The sequence below is a fragment of the Chrysemys picta genome, unplaced genomic scaffold, assembly GCF_011386835.1.
Source record: "Chrysemys picta bellii isolate R12L10 unplaced genomic scaffold, ASM1138683v2 scaf201, whole genome shotgun sequence".
Lineage (NCBI taxonomy): Eukaryota > Metazoa > Chordata > Testudines > Emydidae > Chrysemys > Chrysemys picta.
Window position 1 is genome coordinate 76,736 of NW_027052908.1, and position 19,871 is coordinate 96,606.

General features: G+C 48.2%; 1 long non-coding RNA gene across 3 annotated transcripts in view; it reads right to left on the bottom strand.

Moving 5' to 3' along the window:
• The window catches only part of LOC135978275 (uncharacterized), a 50,377-nt gene extending 36,091 nt beyond the window's left edge, over window positions 1-14,286 (bottom strand). For 2 of the 3 annotated variants that reach the window (XR_010595705.1, XR_010595703.1), the window contains exons 1-4: window positions 14,158-14,280; window positions 11,612-11,732; window positions 6,561-6,684; window positions 5,057-5,175 (exon numbers count right to left, since the gene is read on the bottom strand). This is a non-coding gene — a long non-coding RNA (uncharacterized LOC135978275). Of the gene's footprint in view, window positions 1-5,056; window positions 5,176-6,560; window positions 6,685-11,611; window positions 11,733-14,157 lie in introns of all 3 variants that reach the window. The other variant, XR_010595704.1, reaches the window with a different exon arrangement.
• Between the last annotated feature and the right edge of the window lie 5,585 nt (window positions 14,287-19,871).

Consider the following 19,871-nt stretch of genomic DNA (forward strand, 5'->3'; position numbering starts at 1 on the left):
CCTCCTTGAAGGATGAGCTCCTGCTATCTCCCTCTCAGTGCCCTTGACAGCTGTTCCACCTCCAAACCACAGCTCAAGTTATTAGTACCTTTGGACACAGACTGGCTAACCTAGTGAGGAGGGCTTTAAACTAGGTTCGACGGGGACAGGTGAGCAAAGCCCACAGGTAAGTGGGGAACATGGAGACCGGGGAGATGGGTCAAAAACGAGAGGGAGTGTGGGCTATATTGTCAGAGAGAAAGGAGGGTCAGGACAAAACTGGGAGGAAAGATCAAACCAGTATCTTAGATGCCTATATACAAATGCGAGAAGTATGGGGAATAAGCAGGAAGAACTGGAAGTGCTAATAAATAAATACAACTATGACATTGTTGGCATCACTGAAACTTGGTGGGATAATACACATGATTGGAATGTTGGTGTGGATGGGTACAGCTTGCTCAGGAAGGATAGACAGGGGAAAAAGGGAGGAGGTGTTGCCTTGTATATTAAAAATGTACACACTTGGACTGAGGTAGAGATGGACATAGGAGACGGAAGTGTTGAGAGTCTCTGGGTTAGGCTAAAAGGGGTAAAAAACAAGGGAGATGTCATGCTAGGAGTCTACTACAGGCCACCTAACCAGGTGGAAGAGGTGGATGAGGCTTTTTTTAAGCAACTAACAAAATCATCCAAAGCCCAAGATTTGGTGGTGATGGGGGACTTCAACTATCCGGCTATATGTTGGGAAAATAACACAGCGGGGCACAGACTATCCAACAAATTCCTGGACTGCATTGGAGACAACTTTTTATTTCAGAAGGTTGAAAAAGCTACTGGGGGGAAGCTGTTCTAGACTTGATTTTAACAAATAGGGAGGAACTCGTTGAGAATTTGAAAGTAGAAGGCAGCCTGGGTGAAAGTGATCATGAAATCATAGAGTTTGCAATTCTAAGGAAGGGTAGAAGGGAGAACAGCAAAATAGAGACAATGGATTTCAGGAAGGCAGATTTTGGTAAGCTCAGAGAGCTGATAGGTAAGGTCCCATGGGAATCAAGACTGAGGGGAAAAACAACTGAGGAGAGTTGGCAGTTTTTCAAAGGGACACTATTAAGGGCCCAAAAGCAAGCTATTCCGCTGGTTAGGAAAGATAGAAAATGTGGCAAAAGACCACCTTGGCTTAACCATGAGATCTTGCATGATCTAAAAAATAAAAAGGAGTCATATCAAAAATGGAAACTGGGACAGATTACAAAGGATGAATATAGGCAAACAACACAGGAATGCAGGGGCAAGATTAGAAAGGCAAAGGCACAAAATGAGCTCAAACTAGCTACGGGAATAAAGGGAAACAAGAAGACTTTTTATCAATACATTAGAAGCAAGAGGAAGACCAAAGACAGGGTAGGCCCACTGCTTAGTGAAGAGGGAGAAACAGTAACAGGAAACTTGGAAATGGCGGAGATGCTTAATGACTTCTTTGTTTCGGTCTTCACCGAGAAGTCTGAAGGAATGCCTAACATAGTGAATGCTAATGGGAAGGGGGTAGCTTTAGCAGATAAAATAAAAAAAGAACAAGTTAAAAATCACTTAGAAAAGTTAGATGCCTGCAAGTCACCCGGGCCTGATGAAATGCATCCTAGAATACTCAAGGAGCTAATAGAGGAGGTATCTGAGCCTCTAGCTATTATCTTTGGAAAATCATGGGAGACGGGAGAGATTCCAGAAGACTGGAAAAGGGCAAATATAGTGCCCATCTATAAAAAGGGAAATAAAAACAACCCAGGAAACTACAGACCCCAGTGAGTTTAACTTCTGTGCCAGGGAAGATAATGGAGCAAGTAATTAAGGAAATCATCTGCAAACACTTGGAAGGTGGTAAGGTGATAGGGAACAGCCAGCATGGATTTGTGAAGAACAAATCATGTCAAACCAATCTGATAGCTTTCTTTGATAGGATAACGAGCCTTGTGGAGAAGGGTGAGGCTGTGGATGTGGTATACCTAGACTTTAGTAAGGCATTTGATACGGTCTCGCATGATATTCTTATTGATAAACTAGGCAAATACAATTTAGATGGGGCTACTATAAGGTGGGTGCATAACTGCCTGGATAACCGTACTCAGAGAGTTGTTATTAATAGTTCCCAATCCTGCTGGAAAGCCATAACGAGTGGGGTATCGCAGGGGTCTGTTTTGGGACCGGCGCTGTTCAATATCTTCATCAACGACTTAGATATTGGCATAGAAAGTACGCTTATTAAGTTTGCGGATGATACCAAACTGGGAGGGATTGCAACTGCTTTGGAGGACAGGGTCATCATTCAAAATGATCTGGACAAATTGGAGAAATGGTCTGAGTTAAACAGGATGAAGTTTAACAAAGACAAATGCAAAGTGCTCCACTTAGGAAGGAACAATCAGTTTCACACATACAGAATGGGAAGAGACTGTCTAGGAAGGAGTACGGCAGAAAGGGATCTAGGGGTTATAGTGGACCACAAGCTAAATATGAGTCAACAGTGTGATGCTCTTGCAAAAAAAGCAAACCTGATTCTGGGATGTATTAACAGGTGTGTTGTGAGCAAGACACGAGAAGTCATTCTTCCGCTCTACTCTGCTCTGGTTAGGCCTCAGCTGGAGTATTGTGTCCAGTTCTGGGCACCGCATTTTAAAAAAGATGTGGAGAAATTGGAAAGGGTCCAGAGAAGAGCAACAAGAATGATTAAAGGTCTTGAGAACATGACCTATGAAGGAAGGCTGAAAGAATTGGCTTTGTTTAGTTTGGAAAAGAGAAGACTGAGAGGAGACATGATAGCAGTTTTCAGGTATTTAAAAGGGTGTCATAAGGAGGAGGGAGAAAACTTGTTCACCTTAGCCTCTAAGGATAGAACCAGAAGCAATGGGTTTAAAGTGCAGCAAGGGAGGTCTAGGTTGGACATTAGGAAAAAGTTCCTAACTGTCAGGGTGGTTAAACACTGGAATACATTGCCGAGGGAGGTTGTGGAATCTCCATCTCTTGAGATATTTAAAAGTAGGTTAGATAAATGTCTATCAGGGATGGTCTAGATGGTATTTGGTCCTGCCACGCGGGCAGGGGACTGGACTCGATGACCTCTCGAGGTCCCTTCCAGTCCGATAATCTATGAATGTATGAAAAAAACACTGTTCTCCACCCCCACCCAGGTTGGCCAGGGAGGCGGCTCTAGCAGGTGGGGCAGGAGGGATTCTGGCAGCAGTGAAGTGGGTTGCGGGGAAGTTGAGATCTTGACCCAAGTCATCCCAGACACTAATGCTAAGCCACAGGATGGCAGCATCTAGTGTCAGTGGAGTCCAAACACTATTTCAACCCCACAGTTTTCGAGGAACAGGAGAAAGGACAAAAGAAGTAAGAGACGAAGAGAAAGGAAGGAGGGATGGAGGAAAAGGTAAAACAAAAAGGACAAACCCTAATGTCCCCAGTGATTCTACGGCACAAAATCCAAGGGATGGAATAAAATTCTGCCATCTTAAACTACTGTTTTCCATGCCTAGAATTCAGCTGGCACCACGTGGATCAGACTGAGCAGCTGCCAAAACCTCTTGGAGGCTCTTACCTTCTAAACAGGGACGTCTGTTTTCTAGTAAAATCAGTAAAAGGAAAGGAGAAAACTCGAAAGAGGCTCCTGCACGCACTCACGTACGTGAACCCTAATACTCTCTCAGTCCTCAAAGAAAGACCCCGAGAAGGAGACTTGCTGAAGCAAAGCCACAGGGTCTCTGAGGTTTCCCTGGCCCTGTGCTCCTTTCCTGCCAGGCTGATGTCAGCATCTCTCTCTGAGGTCACCACCTCCCTAACACATTTGACCAATAAGCTGACATCCTGCAAAAGGCCTTTGTGATGTCACTGCCACACCCAACCAAACCCTGAAGTGCTAATGTCCTGCTGCTGGCCTGACACTTTGAAGGTTTGAGGTTGTCATAACTATAAAGGGAAGGGTAACAGCTGTCCTGTGTACAGTACTATAAAATCCTCCTAGCCAGAGACTCCAAAATCCTTTTCCCTCTAAAGGGTTAAGAAGCTCAGGTAACCTGGCTGGCATCTGACCTAAAGGACCAATAAGGGGACAAGATACTTTCAAATCTTGGGGAGGGGAAGGCTTTTGTTTGTGTTCTTTGTTTGTGTGGGTGTTCGCCCTCGGGACTGAGAGGGACCAGACATCAATCCAGGTTCTCCACATCTTTCTAAACAAGTCTCTCCTATTTCAAACAAGGCGCGTTAGTTTTCCTTTGTTTTCTCAACTTGTAAATGTACCTTTTACTAGAGTGTTTATCTTTGTTTGCTGTACTTTGAACCTAAGACTAGAGGGGAGTCCTCTGAGCTCTTTAAGTTTGATTACCCTGTAAGGTTAATTTCCATACTGATTTTACAGAGATGATTTTTACCTTTTTCTTTAATTAAAAGCCTTATTTTTAAGAACCTGATTGATTTTTCCTTGTTTTAAGATCCAAGGAGTTTGGATCTTGATTCACCAGGAGTTGGTGGGAGGAAGGAGGGGAATGGTTAATTTCTCCTTCTTTTAGATCCAAGGGGGTTGGATCTGTATTCACCAGGGAATTGGTGAAAGGTTTCTCAAGGCTACCCAGGGGAGGAAATTAGCCTTGGGATGGTGGTTAAGCTTAGAAGTTTTCATGCAGGCCCCTACATTTGTACCCTAAACTTCAAAGTGGGGATACAGCCTTGACACAGGTACTCTCTGTGGATCACCCCACTCAATGCGTCTTCATTCTAGGAAGCAAGCCGGCTAGACAGTAAAACATCACAGGCTGCTCCCAATACTACACTCAGTGTTTCCAAAATTTGTAGACTTTATGGCCACAAGAGACCTTTAGAGCATCTCATCTAAGCCCCTGCATATCATACGCTTCCTGTATAGTACAATAGTTACTTTTTGGGCACACACATTCCAGAAAGGCATCTAGTCTTCATTCAATGACATCAAGAGATGGAGAATCCACCACTTTCCCTTTTAGTGAGTGCCAGGGGGCTCCATTTCCCCTTCCACTAGTTGCCCATTTACAGTGAGACAGAGCAGTACCTGCAGCAGGGAGCGGGAGTTGCTGAAAGACTCAGAGGAACAACCCATGCAGTGTCTCAGGCACCTGGCGCAAGTGGCGGATGATGCGGGTGCATCACTTTTGCCGTGACGTCCTCCTGCTGCAAGGGAACGAGAACCTGTCAGAGACTCAAACGCCCCGAGGAATCAGGGGGAATTAAGGACACCGGGAACCAGCAGTATTTCCACTCAGCACCTGCCCACCACTGAGGGATGAATTCACCTCCTGAACCCCAGAATGGAGTCTTCTTGTCCTTTCTAGTAACCTCCAGTGCCAAATCCCCTCCTTGAAGGGTGAGCTGCTGCTACCTCCCTCTCAGTGCCCTTGACAGATGTTCCACCACCAAACCACAGCTCAAGTTATCAGAACCCTCTTCTGCACCCCCACCCAGGTTGGCCAGAGAGGCGGCTCTAGCAGGGGTGGCAGGAGGGATTCTGCCAGCAGTGAAGTGGGTTCCGGGGAGGTTGAGATCTTGCCCCAAGTCATCCCAGACACCAATGCTAATCCACACGATGGCAGCATCTAGTGTCCGTGGAGTCCAAGCACTATTTCAACCACACAGGTTTGGATGAACTCCCCACAAAGGGAGGTGAAGAGCACCCCCAGCAACACACAAACACACACACACACACAAACCACTCCCGGTGGTGGGAGGGGAACAGGAGAAAGGACAAAAGAAGTAAGAGATGAAGAGAAAGGAAGGAGGGAGGGAGGAAAAGGTAAAACGAAAAGGACAAACACTAATGTCCCCAGTGATTCTACGGGACAAAATCCCAGGGAGGGAATAAAATTCTGCCACCTTGAACTAGTGTTTTCCATGCTTAGAATTCAGCTGGCACCAGGTGGATCAGACTGAACAGGATACAAACCTCTCCGAGGCACTTACTTTCCTCAAAGAGAGACCTCAAGGAGGAGACTTGCTGAAGCAAAGCCAGAGGGGTCTCTGAGGTTTCCCTGGCCCTCATGTCAGCATCTCTCTCTGATGTCAGCATCTCTCTCTGAGGTCACCACCTCCCTAACACATTTGACCAATAAGCTGACGTCCTGCAAAAGGCCTTTGTGATGTCACTGCCACACCCAACCAAACCCTGAAGTGCTAATGTCCTCCTGCTGGCCTGACACTTTGAAGGTTTGAGCTACACTGTGTGAATCACCCCACTCAATGGGTCTTCATTCTAGGAAGCAAGCCGGCTAGACAATAAAACATCAGAGGCTGCTCCCAATGCTACACTCCGTGTTTCCAAAATTACTACACTTTATGGCCAGAAGAGACCTTTAGAGCATCTCATCTAAGCCCCTGCATATCATGGGCTTCCTGTATAGTACAATAGTTACTTTTTGGGTACAAACATTCCAGAAAGGTATCTAGTCTAAATTAAATGACATTAAGAGATGGAGAATCCATCACTTTCCCTTTTAGTGAGTGCCAGGGGGCTCCATTTCCCCTTCCACTAGCTCCCCATTTACAGTGAGCCAGAGCAGTACCTGCAGCAGGGAGCGGGAGTTCCTGAAGGCCTCAGAGGCGCAGCCCCTGCAGTGTCTCAGGCACGTGGCGTAAGTGCAGGATGATGCGGAGCTGGTGCATCATTTTGGCCGTGACGTCCTCCTGCTGCAAGGGAACGAGAACCTGTCAGAGACTCAAACGCCCCGAGGAATCAGGGGGAATTAAGGGAACCTGGAACCAGCAGCATTTCCACCCAGCACCTGCCCATCAATGAGAGATGAATTCACCTCCTGAACCCCAAAATGGAGTCTTCTTGTCCTTTCTAGTAACCTCCAGAGCCAACCCCCCTCCTTTTAGGGTGAGCTCCTGCTACCTCCTGCTCAGTGCCCTTCACAGATATTCCACCTCCAAACCACAGCTCAAGTCATCAGAACCCTCTTCTCCACCCCGACACAGGTTGGGCTGGGAGGCGGCTCTAACAGGGTGTGCAGGAGGGATTCTGACAGCAGTGAAGTAGGTTGCAGGGAGGTTGAGATCTTGACCCAAGTCATCCCAGACACTAATGCTAAGTCACACAATGGCAGCATCTACTGTCAGTGGAGTCCAAGCACTATTTCAACCCCACAGTTTTGGATCAACTCCCCACAAGGGGAGGAGAAGAGAACCATCACCACACACACACACACACACACACACACACCCCACTCCTGGTGGTGTGAGGGGAACAAGAGAAAGGACAAAAGAAGTAAGAGATGAAGAGAAAGGAAGGAGGGATGGAGGAAAAGGTAAATGGAAAAGGACAAACCCTAATGTCGCCATGTCGGACATCAGGAATGGTAACATACATAAGCCAGTATGTGAACACTTCCATCTCCCTGGTCATTCTATTACAGATTTAAAAGTCACTATCATTGAACAAAAAAAACTTCAGAAACAGACTTCAAAGAGAAACAGCAGAACTAAAATTCATTTGCAAATTCAACACCATTAATCTGGGCTTGAATAGGGACTGGGAGTGGCTGGCTCACTACAGAAGCAGCTTTTCCTCTCCTGGAATTGACACCTCCTCATCTATTATTTGGAGTGGACTACATCCACCCTGATTTTTGAATTGGCCCTGTCAACACTGGTTCTCCACTTGTGAAGTAACTCCCTGCTCTCCATGTGTCAGTATAGAATGCCTGCATCTGTAACTTTCACTCTATGCATCCGAAGAAGTGAGGTTTTTACTCATGAAAGCTTATGCCCAAATAAATCTGTTAGTCTTTAAGGTGCCACCAGACTCCTTGTTGTTTTTGTAGATACAGACTAACATGGCTACCCCCTGATACTTGACACCATGCAAGGCACTAAATTTAGCCGTATGGAGTGGAAATCCATCAACCTCAACAAAAAACTTGCACAGATACAGACAGACATCATCTTCCTCTCCAAATGCAAACAGATGGACATCATACCAAAAGGACGGAAGGTAAAAAATCCATTGCAATCAACATACTACACTGAGTATGGTGAGAGATTGTGCCACACACTCTCTCAAAGAAACTGAGGAACCACCTGATCAGCATCCTGTACAGCAGACAGGAGAAGATCAAGAATGAGCTCTCAGAACTGGAGACTCTCATACAATACCAGCCTTCTACACAAACTTCCACGTGGCTGGACTTTACAAAAATGAGACAAGCCATTTACAATGCACACTTCACTTCTCTACAGAGGAAAAAGGACTGTAAGTTATCTAAACTAATACCTGCCACTAGGGGCTATAACAATGGTACCCTCAACTCATCTAACAACATTGTCAATCTTTCCAACCACACGCTTAGCCCAGCAAAAGAGTCTGTCCTATCTCGGGGACTCTCTTTCTGTCCCACCGTCCCCACGAACATGATACAGTTCTGCGGTGATCTGGAAGCCTACTTTCCTCGTCTCCGACTCAAGGAATATTTTCAACGCACCACTGAACAGTGCACTGACCCACAGGAACCCTCCTACCAACACTACAAAAAGAAGAATTCTGCGTGGACTCCTCCTGACGGTCGAAATGACAGACTGGACCTCTACATAGAGTGTTTCCGCAGACGTGCACAGGCTGAAATTGTGGACAAACAACATCACTTGTCCCATAACCTCAGCCGTACAGAACGCAATGCCATCCACAGCCTCAGAAACAACTCTGACATTATCATCAAAGGGGCTGACAAAGGAGGTGCTGTAGTCATAATGAACAGGTCAGATTATGAACAGGAGGCTGCCAGGCAACTCTCCAAGACCACATTCTACAGGCCACTATCCTCTCATCCCACTGAGGAATACCAAAAGAAACTACACCATCTGCTCAAGAAACTCCCAGCTACAGTACGGGAACAAATCTACATGGACACACCCCCAGAACCCCGACCAGGGGTATTCTATCTGCTACCCAAGATCCATAAACCCGGAAACCCTGGACGCCCCATCATCTCAGGCATTGGCACTCTGACGGCAGGATTATCTGGCTATTTGGCCTCTCTCCTCAGGCCCTATGCTACCAGCACTCCCAGCTATCTTCGAGACACCACCAACTTCCTGAGGAAACTACAATGCATTGATGTTCTTCCTGGAAACACCATCCTGGCCACCATGCATGTAGAAGCACTTTATACCAATATTCTACATGAGGATGGACTACAAGCTGTCAGGAACAGTATCCCTGATGAGGCCACAGCAAGCCTGGTGGCTGAGCTTTGTGACTTTGTCCTCACCCACAACCACTTCAGATTTGGGGACAACTTATACCTTCAAGTCAGTGGCACTGCTATGGGTACTCGCATGGCCCCACAGTATGCCAACATTTTTATGGCTGACTTAGAACAACGCTTCCTCAGCTCTCGTCCCCTAGTGCCCCTCCTCTACTTGCGCTACATTGACGACATCTTCATCATATGGACCCACGGAAAGGAGGCCCTTGAAGAATTCCACCTGGACTTCAACAATTTCCACCCCACCATCAACCTCAGCCTGGACCAGTCCACACAAGAGATCCACTTCCTGGACACTACAGTACAAATAAGTCATGGTCACATAAACACCACCCTATACCGGAAACCTACTGACCGCTATACGTACCTACATGCCTCCGGCTTCCATCCAAGACACATCACACGATCCATTGTCTACAGCCAAGCCCTAAGATACAACCGAATTTGCTCCAACCCCTCAGACAGAGACAAACACCTACAAGATCTTTATCAAGCATTCGTAAAACTACAATACCCACCTGGGGAAGTGAGGAAACAGATTGACAGAGCAAGACGGGTACCCAGAAATCACCTACTACAGGACAGGCCCAACAAGGACAATAACAGAACACCACTGGCCATCACATACAGCCCCCAGCTAAAACCTCTCCAGCGCATTATCCACGATCTACAACCTATCCTGGAAAATGATCCCTCACTCTCACAGACCTTGGGAGGCAGGCCAGTCCTCGCTTACAGACAACCCCCCAACCTGAAGCAAATACTCACCAGCAACTACACACCACACCAAAGAAACACCAACCCAGGAACCTATCCCCGTAGCAAACCTCGTTGCCTACTCTGTCCCCATATCTACTCTGGCAACAGCATCAGAGGACCCAACCACATCAGCCACACCATCAGGGACTCATTCACCTGCACATCCACTAATGTCATATATGCCATCATGTGCCAGCAATGCCCCTCTCCCATGTACATTGGCCAAACCGGACAGTCCCTCCGCAAAAGAATAAATGGACACAAATCGGACATCAGGAGTGGTAACATACATAAGCCAGTATGTGAACACTTCAATCTCCCTGGTCATTCTATTACAGATTTAAAAGTCACTATCATTGAACAAAAAAACTTCAGAAACAGACTTCAAAGAGAAACAGCAGAACTAAAATTCATTTGCAAATTCAACACCATTAATCTGGGCTTGAATAGGGACTGGGAGTGGCTGGCTCACTACAGAAGCAGCTTTTCCTCTCCTGGAATTGACACCTCCTCATCTATTATTTGGAGTGGACTACATCCACCCTGATTTTTGAATTGGCCCTGTCAACACTGGTTCTCCACTTGTGAAGTAACTCCCTGCTCTCCATGTGTCAGTATATAATGCCTGCATCTGTAACTTTCACTCTATGCATCCGAAGAAGTGAGGTTTTTACTCACGAAAGCTTATGCCCAAATAAATCTGTTAGTCTTTAAGGTGCCACCAGACTCCTTGTTGTTTTCCTAATATCCCCAGTGATTCTACGGGACAAAATCCCAGGGAGGGAATAAAATTCTGCCACCTTAAACTAGTGTTTTCCATGCCTAGAATTCAGATGGCACCAGGTGGATCAGACTGAACAGGTTACAAACCTCTCCGAGGCACTTACTTTCTCAACAGGGACTTCTGTTTTCTAGTAAAATGGGTAAAAGGAAAGGAGAAAACTCAAAAGAGGCTCCTGCTCACACTCACATATGTGAACCCTAATACTCTCTCAGTCCTCAAAGAGAGCTCGAGAAGGAGACTTGCTGAAGCAAAGCCACAGGGGTCTCTGAGGTTTCCCTGGCCCTGCGCCCCTGTTTTGCCTGGCTGATGTGAGCATCTCTCTCTGAGGTCACCACCTCCCTAACAACTTTGACCAATAGGCTGAGCTCCTGCAAAAGGACTTTGTGATGTCACTGCCACACCCACCCATCCCCTGAAGTGCTAATGTCCTGCTGCTGGCCTGACACTTTGAAGGTTTGAGCTACTCTCTGTGGATCACCCCACTCAATGCGTCTTCATTCTAGGAAGCAAGCCGGTTAGACAGTAAAACATTAGAGGCTGCTCCCAATGCTACACTCAGTGTTTCCAAAATTAATACACTTTATGGCCAGAAGAGACCTTTAGAGCATCTCATCTAACGCCCTGCATATCATAGGCTTCCTGTATAGGACAATAGTAACTTCTTGGGCACAAACATTCCAGAAAGGCATCTAGTTTCATTCAATGACTTCAAGAGATGGAGAATCCACCACTTTCCCTTTCACTGAGTGCCAGGGGGCTCCATTTCCCCTTCCACTAGCTCCCCATTTACAGTGAGCCAGAGCAGTACCTGCAACAGGGAGCGGGAGTTGCTGAAGGCCTCAGAGGCACAACCCCTGCAGTGTCTCTGGCACCTGGCGCAAGTGATGGATGATGCGGAGCTGGTGCCTCACTTTGGCCGTGACGCCCTCCTGCAGCAAGGGAATGAGACCCAGTCAGACTCAAACGCCCCGAGGAATCAGGGGGAATTAAGGGCATCTGGAACCAGCAGTATTTCCACTCAGCACCTGCCCAACACTGAGGGATAAATTCACCTCCTGAAACCCAGAATGGAGTCTTCTTGTCCTTTCTAGTAACCTCCAGTGCCAATCCCCCTCCTTCTAGGGTGAGCTCCTGCTACCTCCCCCTCAGTGTCCTTGACAGCTGTTCCACCTCCAAACCACAGCTTAAGTCATCAGAAACCTCTTCTAGACCCCCACCAAGGTTGGGCTGGGAGGCGGGTCTAGCAGTGGGGGCAGGAGGGATTCTGGCAGCAGTGAAGTGGGTTGCGGGGAGGTTGAGATCTTGCCCAAGTCATCCGAGACACTAACGCTAAGCCACAGGATGGCAGCATCTAGTGTCTGTGGAGTCCAAGCACTATTTCAACCCCACAGTTTTGGATGAACTTCCCACAAGAGGAGGTGAAGATCACCCCCAGCAACACACACACACACACACACACACACACCACTCCTGGTGGTGGGAGGGGAACAGGAGAAAGGACAAAAGAAGTAAGAGATGAAGAGAAAGGAAGGAGGGATGGTGGAAAAGGTAAAACGAAAAGGACAAACCCTAATGTCCCCAGTGATTCCACGGGACAAAATCCCGTGTGGACTACAAAATTCTGTCACCTTGAACTAGTGTTTTCCATGCCTAGAATTCAACGGGCACCAGGTGGATCAGACTGAGCAGGTTCAAAAACCTCTTGGAGGCTCTTAGCTTCTAAACAGGGACGTCTGTTTTCTAGTAAAATCAGTAAAAGGGAAGGAGAAAACTCGAAAGAGGCTCCTGCTCGCACTCACATACGTGAACCCTAATACTCTCTCAGTCCTCAAAGAGAGACCTCGAGAAGGAGACTTGCTAAAGCAAAGCCACAGGGGTCTCTGAGGTTTCCCTGGCCCTGCGCCCCTGACTGATGTCAGCATCTCTCTCTGAGGTCACCACCTCCCTAACACCTTTGACCAATACGCTGAGATACTGCATGTAGCGGGGCGGCCTGGCTCCCAGGCGCCCCAGGAAGTCAAGGCCACCGCGGCCTGTCCCCACCCCCCGGAAGTCAAGGGGCGGGACAGGAAGTATAAAGGCCAAGCCACAGCGCTCAGTAGCTGGCCGGCAGCGGGAGAGGACAGATGCTGGTGCCCGAGCTCCTGCGGACCTGAGCCTGCCGAGAGCCCGGTATCCTGAGGAACGGTCTGAGCTTCCCCCGCCAAGGGCCCAGAGGGAGTGACAGACCTACCTGCTGCTCGGGGCCCGGAGGAGCCCATGATCTGCGACCCAGCAGACGGAACTCAGGAGGAACAGGTACCCATGGAGGAGGAGATGGGAAGTGGCCCGGGGATAGCAGACCCCGAACCCATGTCAGTGTGTTGCGGTCAGGATCCCCACTGACTGCGCGGCAGACGGACTGCTGCGGATAGGGCCCCGGGCTGGAACACAGTGGAGTGGGTGGGCCTGTGTTCCCCCCTGCCACCCCGTGCTGGGTGGCAGTCTCTCCTCCTCCTTGTCCAAGGGGCCTGGGCCTCTGACTGACTATTGGTTTGCTGCCCCGCCCTGACCTAGGGCCTGGGCTAACCCAAACTGACCCAGCTCCTGCTACAAGGCCTGGGCCGCTGACTGACTACTGGTTTGTTCCCCGCCCTGACCCAGGGCCGGAGCTGTTGATTGTGTGCTCAGTCCCTGCATAAGGGCCTGAGCTCTGAACTGTTGATTGTGTGCTCAGTCCCTGCATAAGGGCCTGAGCTCTGAACTGTTGATTGTGTGCTCAGTCCCTGCACAAAGGCCTGAGCGCCGAACTGCTAATTGTGTGCTCAGCCGCTACCCAAAGGTCTGGGCCCGAACTGTTATTCGCTTTGTAGCGGGGTGGCCTGGCTCCCAGGTACCCCAGGAAGGGACGAGCCCCACCCCGGAACTACTACACTGCAAAAGGCCTTTGTGATGTCACTGCCACACCCACCCATCCCCTGAAGTGCTAATGTCCTGCTGCTGGCCTGACACTTTGAAGGTTTCAGCTACTCTCTGTGGATCACCCCACTCGATGCGTCTTCATTCTAGGAAGCAAGCCGGCTAGACAGTAAAGCATCAGAGGCTGCTCCCAATGCTACACTCAGTGTTTCCAAAATTACTACACTTTATGGCCAGAAGAGACCTTTAGAACATCTCATCTAACCCCCTGCATATCATAGGCTTCCTGTATAGTACAATAGGTACTTTTTGGGCACACACATTCCAGAAAGGCATCTAGTCTTCATGAAATGACATCAAGAGATGGAGAATCCACCACTTTCCCTTTTACTGAGTGCCAGGGGGCTCCATTTCCCCTTCCACTAGCTCGTCATTTACAGTGAGCCAGAGCAGTACCTGCAGCAGGGAGCGGGAGTTGCTGATGGCCTCAGAGGCACAGCCCCTGCAGTGTCTAAGGCACCTGGCACAAGTGCCGGATGATGCAGAGCTGGTGCATCACTCTGGCCATGACGTCCTCCTGCTGCAAGGGAACGAGAACCTGTCAAAGACTCAAACGCCCCGAGGAATCAGGGGGAATTAAGGGCATCTGGAACCAGCAGTATTTCCACCCAGCACCTCCCCACCACTGAGGGATGAATTCACCTCCTGAACCCCAGAATGGAGTCTTCTTGTCCTTTCTAGTAACCTCCAGTGCCAACCCCCCTCCTTGAAGGATGAGATCCTGCTACTTCCCCCTCAGTGCCCTTGACAGCTGTTCCACCTCCAAACCACAGCTCAAGTTATCAGAACCCTCTTCTCCACCCCCACCCAGGTTGGGCAGGGAGGCGGCTCTAGCAGGGGGGGCAGGAGGGATTCTGCCAGCAGTGAAGTGGGTTGCGGGGAGGTTGAGATCTTGCCCCAATCATCCCAGACACTAATGCTAAGCCACAGGATGGCAGCATCTAGTGTCATTGGAGTTCAAGCACTATTTCAACCTCACAGTTTTGGATCAATTTCCCACAAGGGGAGGTGAAGAGCACCCCCAGCAACACACACACACACACACACACACCCCACTCCTGGTGGTGGCAGGTGAACAGGAGAAAGGACAAAAGAAGTAAGAGATGAAGAGAAAGGAAGGAGGGATGGAGGAAAAGGTAAAACGAAAATGACAAACACTAATGTCCCCTGTGATTCTACGGGACAAAATCCCACAGAGGGAATAAAATTCTGCCACCTTAACCTAGTGTTTTCCATGCCTAGAATTCAGCTGGCACCAGATGGATCAGACTGAGCAGGTTCCAAAACCTCTTGGAGGCTCTTACCTTCTAAATAGGGACGTCTGTTTTCTAGTAAAATCCGTCAAAGGAAAGGAGAAAACTCCAAAGAGGCTCCTGCTCGCACTCACACATGTGAACACTAATACTCTCTCAGTCCTCAAAGAGAGACCTCGAGAAGGAGACTTGCTGAAGCAATAACAGACACTTGGTGGGATAACTCGCATGACTGGAGTACTGTCATGGATGGATATAAACTGTTCAGGAAGGACAGGCAGGGCAGAAAAGGTGGGGGAGTTGCATTGTATGTAAGAGAGGAGTATGAGTGCTCAGAGGTCCGGTATGAAACTGTAGAAAAACCTGAGAGTCTCTGGATAAAGTTGAGAAGTGTGAGCAACAAGGGGGATGTCACGGTTGGAGTCTGGTATAGACCACCAGACCAGGGGGATGAGGTGGACGAGGCTTTCTTCTGGCAACTAGCAGAAGTTGCTAGATCGCAGGCCCTGGTTCTCATGGGAGACTTTAATCACCCTGATATCTGCTAGGAGAGCAATACAGCGGTGCACAGACAATCCAGGAAGTTTTTGGAAAGTGTAGGGCACAATTTCCTGGTGCAAGTGCTGGAGGAACCAACTAGGGGCAGAGCTTTTCTCGACCTGCTGCTCACAAACAGGGAAGAATTAGTAGGGGAAGCAAAAGTGGATGGGAACCTGGGAGGCAGTGACCATGAGATGGTCGAGTTCAGGATCCTGACACAAGGAAGAAAGGAGAGCAGCAGAATACGGACCCTGGACTTCAGAAAAGCAGACTTTGACTCCCTCAGGGAACAGATGGGCAGGATCCCCTGGGAGAATAACATGAAGGGCAAAGGGGTCCAGGAGAGCTGGCTGTATTTTAAAGAATCCTTATTGCGGTTGCAGGAACAAACCATCCCGATGTGTAGAAAGAATAGTAAATATGGCAGGCCACCAGCTTGGCTAAACAGTGAAATCCTTGCTGATCTTAAACGCAAAAAAGAAGCTTACAAGAAGTGGAAGATTGGAGAAATGACCAGGGAGGAGTATAAAAATATTGCTCAGGCATGCAGGAGTGAAATCAGGAAGGCCAAATCACACTTGGAGTTGCAGCTAGCAAGAGATGTTAAGAGTAACAAGAAGGGTTTCTTCAGGTATGTTAGCAACAAGAAGAAAGTCAAGGAAAGTGTGGGCCCCTTACTGAATGAGGGAGGCAACCTAGTGACTGAGGATGTGGAAAAAGCTAATGTACTCAATGCTTTTTTTGCCTCTGTCTTCACGAACAAGGTCAGCTCCCAGACTGCTGCACTGGGCAGCACAATATGGGGAGAAGGTGACCAGCCCTCTGTGGAGAAAGAAGTGGTTCGGGACTATTTAGAAAAACTGGACGTGCACAACTCCATGGGGCTGGATGCGCTGCATCCGAGGGTGCTAAAGGACTTGGCGGATGAGATTGCACAGCCATTAGCCATTATTTTTGAAAACTCATGGCGATCGAGGGAGGTCCCGGATGACTGGAAAAAGGCTAATGTAGTGCCCATCTTTAAAAAAGGGAAGGAGGAGGATCCGGGGAACTACAGGCCAGTCAGCCTCACCTCAGTCCCTGGAAAAATCATGGAGCAGGTCCTCAAGGAATCAATGATGAAACACTTAGAGGAGAGGAAAGTGATCAGGAACAGTCAGCATGGATTCACCAAGGGCAAGTCGTGCCTGACTAACCTAATTGCCTTCTATGATGAGATAACTGGCTCTGTGGATGAGGGGAAAGCAGTGGATGTGTTATTCCTTGACTTTAGCAAAGCTTTTGATACGCTCTCCCACAGTATTCTTGCCACCAAGTTAAAGAAGTATGGGCTGGATGAATGGACTGTAAGGTGGATAGAAAGCTGGCTGGATCGTCGGGCTCAACGGGTAGTGATCAATGGCTCCATGTCTAGTTGGCAGCCGGTTTCAAGCGGAGTAGTGCCCCAAGGGTCGGTCCTGGGGCCGGTTTTGTTTAATATCTTTATTAATGATCTGGAGGATGGTGTGGACTGCACTCTCAGCAAGTTTGCAGATGACACTAAACTAGGAGGCGTGGTAGATACGCTAGAGGGTAGGGATCGGATACAGAGGGACCTAGACAAATTAGAGGATTGGGCCAAAAAAAACCTGATGAAGTTCAACAAGGACAAGTGCAGAGTCCTGCACTTAGGACGGAAGAATCCCATGCACTGCTACAGACTAGGGACCGAATGGCTAGGTAGCAGTTCTGCAGAAAAGGACCTAGGGGTCACAGTGGACGAGAAGCTGGATATGAGTCAACAGTGTGCTCTTGTGGCCAAGAAGGCTAACGGCATTTTGGGCTGTATAAGTAGGGGCATTGCCAGCAGATCGAGGAACGTGATCGTTCCCCTTTATTCGACATTGGTGAGGCCTCATCTGGAATACTGTGTCCAGTTTTGGGCCTGTGGAAGCAGAGAAAGAGCTCACAGGAAGGGGATGCAATGCATGACAGTTCGTTAGCAAGAGTTAGGCTAACTGTAACCCTAATAACGCGAGATTTGTAGAAGCGAGGAATGTGTGAGGCGGGTGAGAAAGAACTGTGTAAGAAGTCATTATGACCTGGTATAGATAAGGTGTAGAAGACCTTGTGTAGATAAGGTATAGAAAATATTCTATGTTGGCAAGAGTCAAAACAAGTGAAGAAATGAGATATCAAGATGGCCTATGTATAAACAAAACGCAGCTGTCCCTCGTTATTTCTGTAATGAAAGGTATAAATGCTTGCTGTAATTAGTTACCTGGGAGAGACCTGCTTAGCTCTCTCCCTCTGGGCAATTGTGAGCGTTAATAAAGCATCTGACTTGCTGTACCTAAACAAATAGTGAGAACTCTGTTTTTCTCCGACAGGCCCCACACTACAAGAAGGATGTGGAAAAATTGGAAAGAGTCCAGTGGAGAGCAACAAAAATGATTAGGGGTCTGGAGCACATGACTTATGAGGAGAGGCTGAGGGAACTGGGATTGTTTAGTCTCCAGAAGAGAAGAATGAGGGGGGATTTGATAGCAGCCTTCAACTACGTGAAGGGGGGTTCCAAAGAGGATGGAGCTCGGTTGTTCTCAGTGGTGGCAGATGACAGAACAAGGAGCAATGGTCTCAAGTTGCAGTGGGGGAGGTCCAGGTTGGATATTAGGAAACACTATTTCACAAGGAGGGTGGTGAAGCACTAGAATGCGTTAACTAGGGAGGTGGTGGAGTCTCCTTCCTTGGAGGTTTTTAAGGCCCGGCTTGACAAAGCCCTGGATGGGATGATTTAGTTGGGAATTGGTCCTGCTTTGAGGACGGGGTTGGAGTAGATGACCTCTTGAGGTCCCTTCCAACCCTGATATTCTATGATTCTATGATTCTATGAAAGTCACAAGGAGTTTGGATCTTGATTCACCAGGAGTTGGTGGGAGGAAGGAGGGGGGATGGTTTATTTCTCCTTGTTTTAAGATCCAAGGGGTTTGGATCTGTATTCACCAGGGAATTGCTGAAAGGTTTCTCAAGGCTACCCAGGGGAGGAAATTAGCCTTGGGATGGTGGTTAAGCTTAGAGGTTTTCATGCAGGCCCCTACATTTGTACCCTAAACTTCAAAGCGGGGATACAGCCTTGACACAGGTACTCTCTGTGGATCACCCCACTCAATGCGTCTTCATTCTAGGAAGCAAGCCGGCTAGACAGTAAAACATCACAGGCTGCTCCCAATACTACACTCAGTGTTTCCAAAATTATTACACTTTATGGCCAAAAGAGACCTTTAGAGCATCTCATCTAAGCCCCTGCATATCATGGGCTTCCTGTATAGTACAATAGTTACTTTTTGGGCACAAACATTCCAGAAAGGTATCTAGTCTTCATTCAATGACAATAAGAGATGGAGAATCCATCACTTTCCCTTTTAGTGAGTGCCAGGGGGCTCCATTTCCCCTTCCACTAGCTCCCCATTTACAGTGAGCCAGAGCAGTACCTGCAGCAGGGAGCGGGAGTTGCTGATGGCCTCAGAGGCACAGCCCCTGCAGTGTCTCAGGAATCTGGCGCAAGTGCCGGATGATGCGCAGCCGGTGCATCACTTTTGGCCGTGACGTCCTCCTGCTGCAAGGGAACGAGAACCTGTCAGAGACTCAAACGCCCCGAGGAATCAGGGGGAATTAAGGGAACCTGGAAACAGCAGTATTTCCACCCAGCACCTGCCCATCAATGAGAGATGAATTCACCTCCTGAACCCCAAAATGGAGTCTTCAGGTTGGGCTGGGAGGCGGCTCTAACAGGGTGTGCAGGAGGGATTCTGACAGCAGTGAAGTGGGTTGCAGGGAGGTTGAGATCTGGACCCAAGTCATCCCAGACACTAATGCTAAGTCACACAATGGCAGCATCTACTGTCAGTGGGGTCCAAGCACTATTTCAACCCCACAGTTTTGGATCAACTCCCCACAAGGGGAGGAGAAGAGAACCATCAGCACCACACACACACACACACACACACACACACCACTCCTGGTGGTGTGAGGGGAACAAGAGAAAGGACAAAAGAAGTAAGAGATGAAGAGAAAGGAAGGAGGGATGGAGGAAAAGGTAAAAGGAAAAGGACAAACCCTAATGTCCCAATGTCGGACATCAGGAATGGTAACATACATAAGCCAGTATGTGAACACTTCAATCTCCCTGGTCATTCTATTACAGATTTAAAAGTCACTATCATTGAACAAAAAAACTTCAGAAACAGACTTCAAAGAGAAACAGCAGAACTAAAATTCATTTGCAAATTCAACACCATTAATCTGGGCTTGAATAGGGACTGGGAGTGGCTGGCTCAC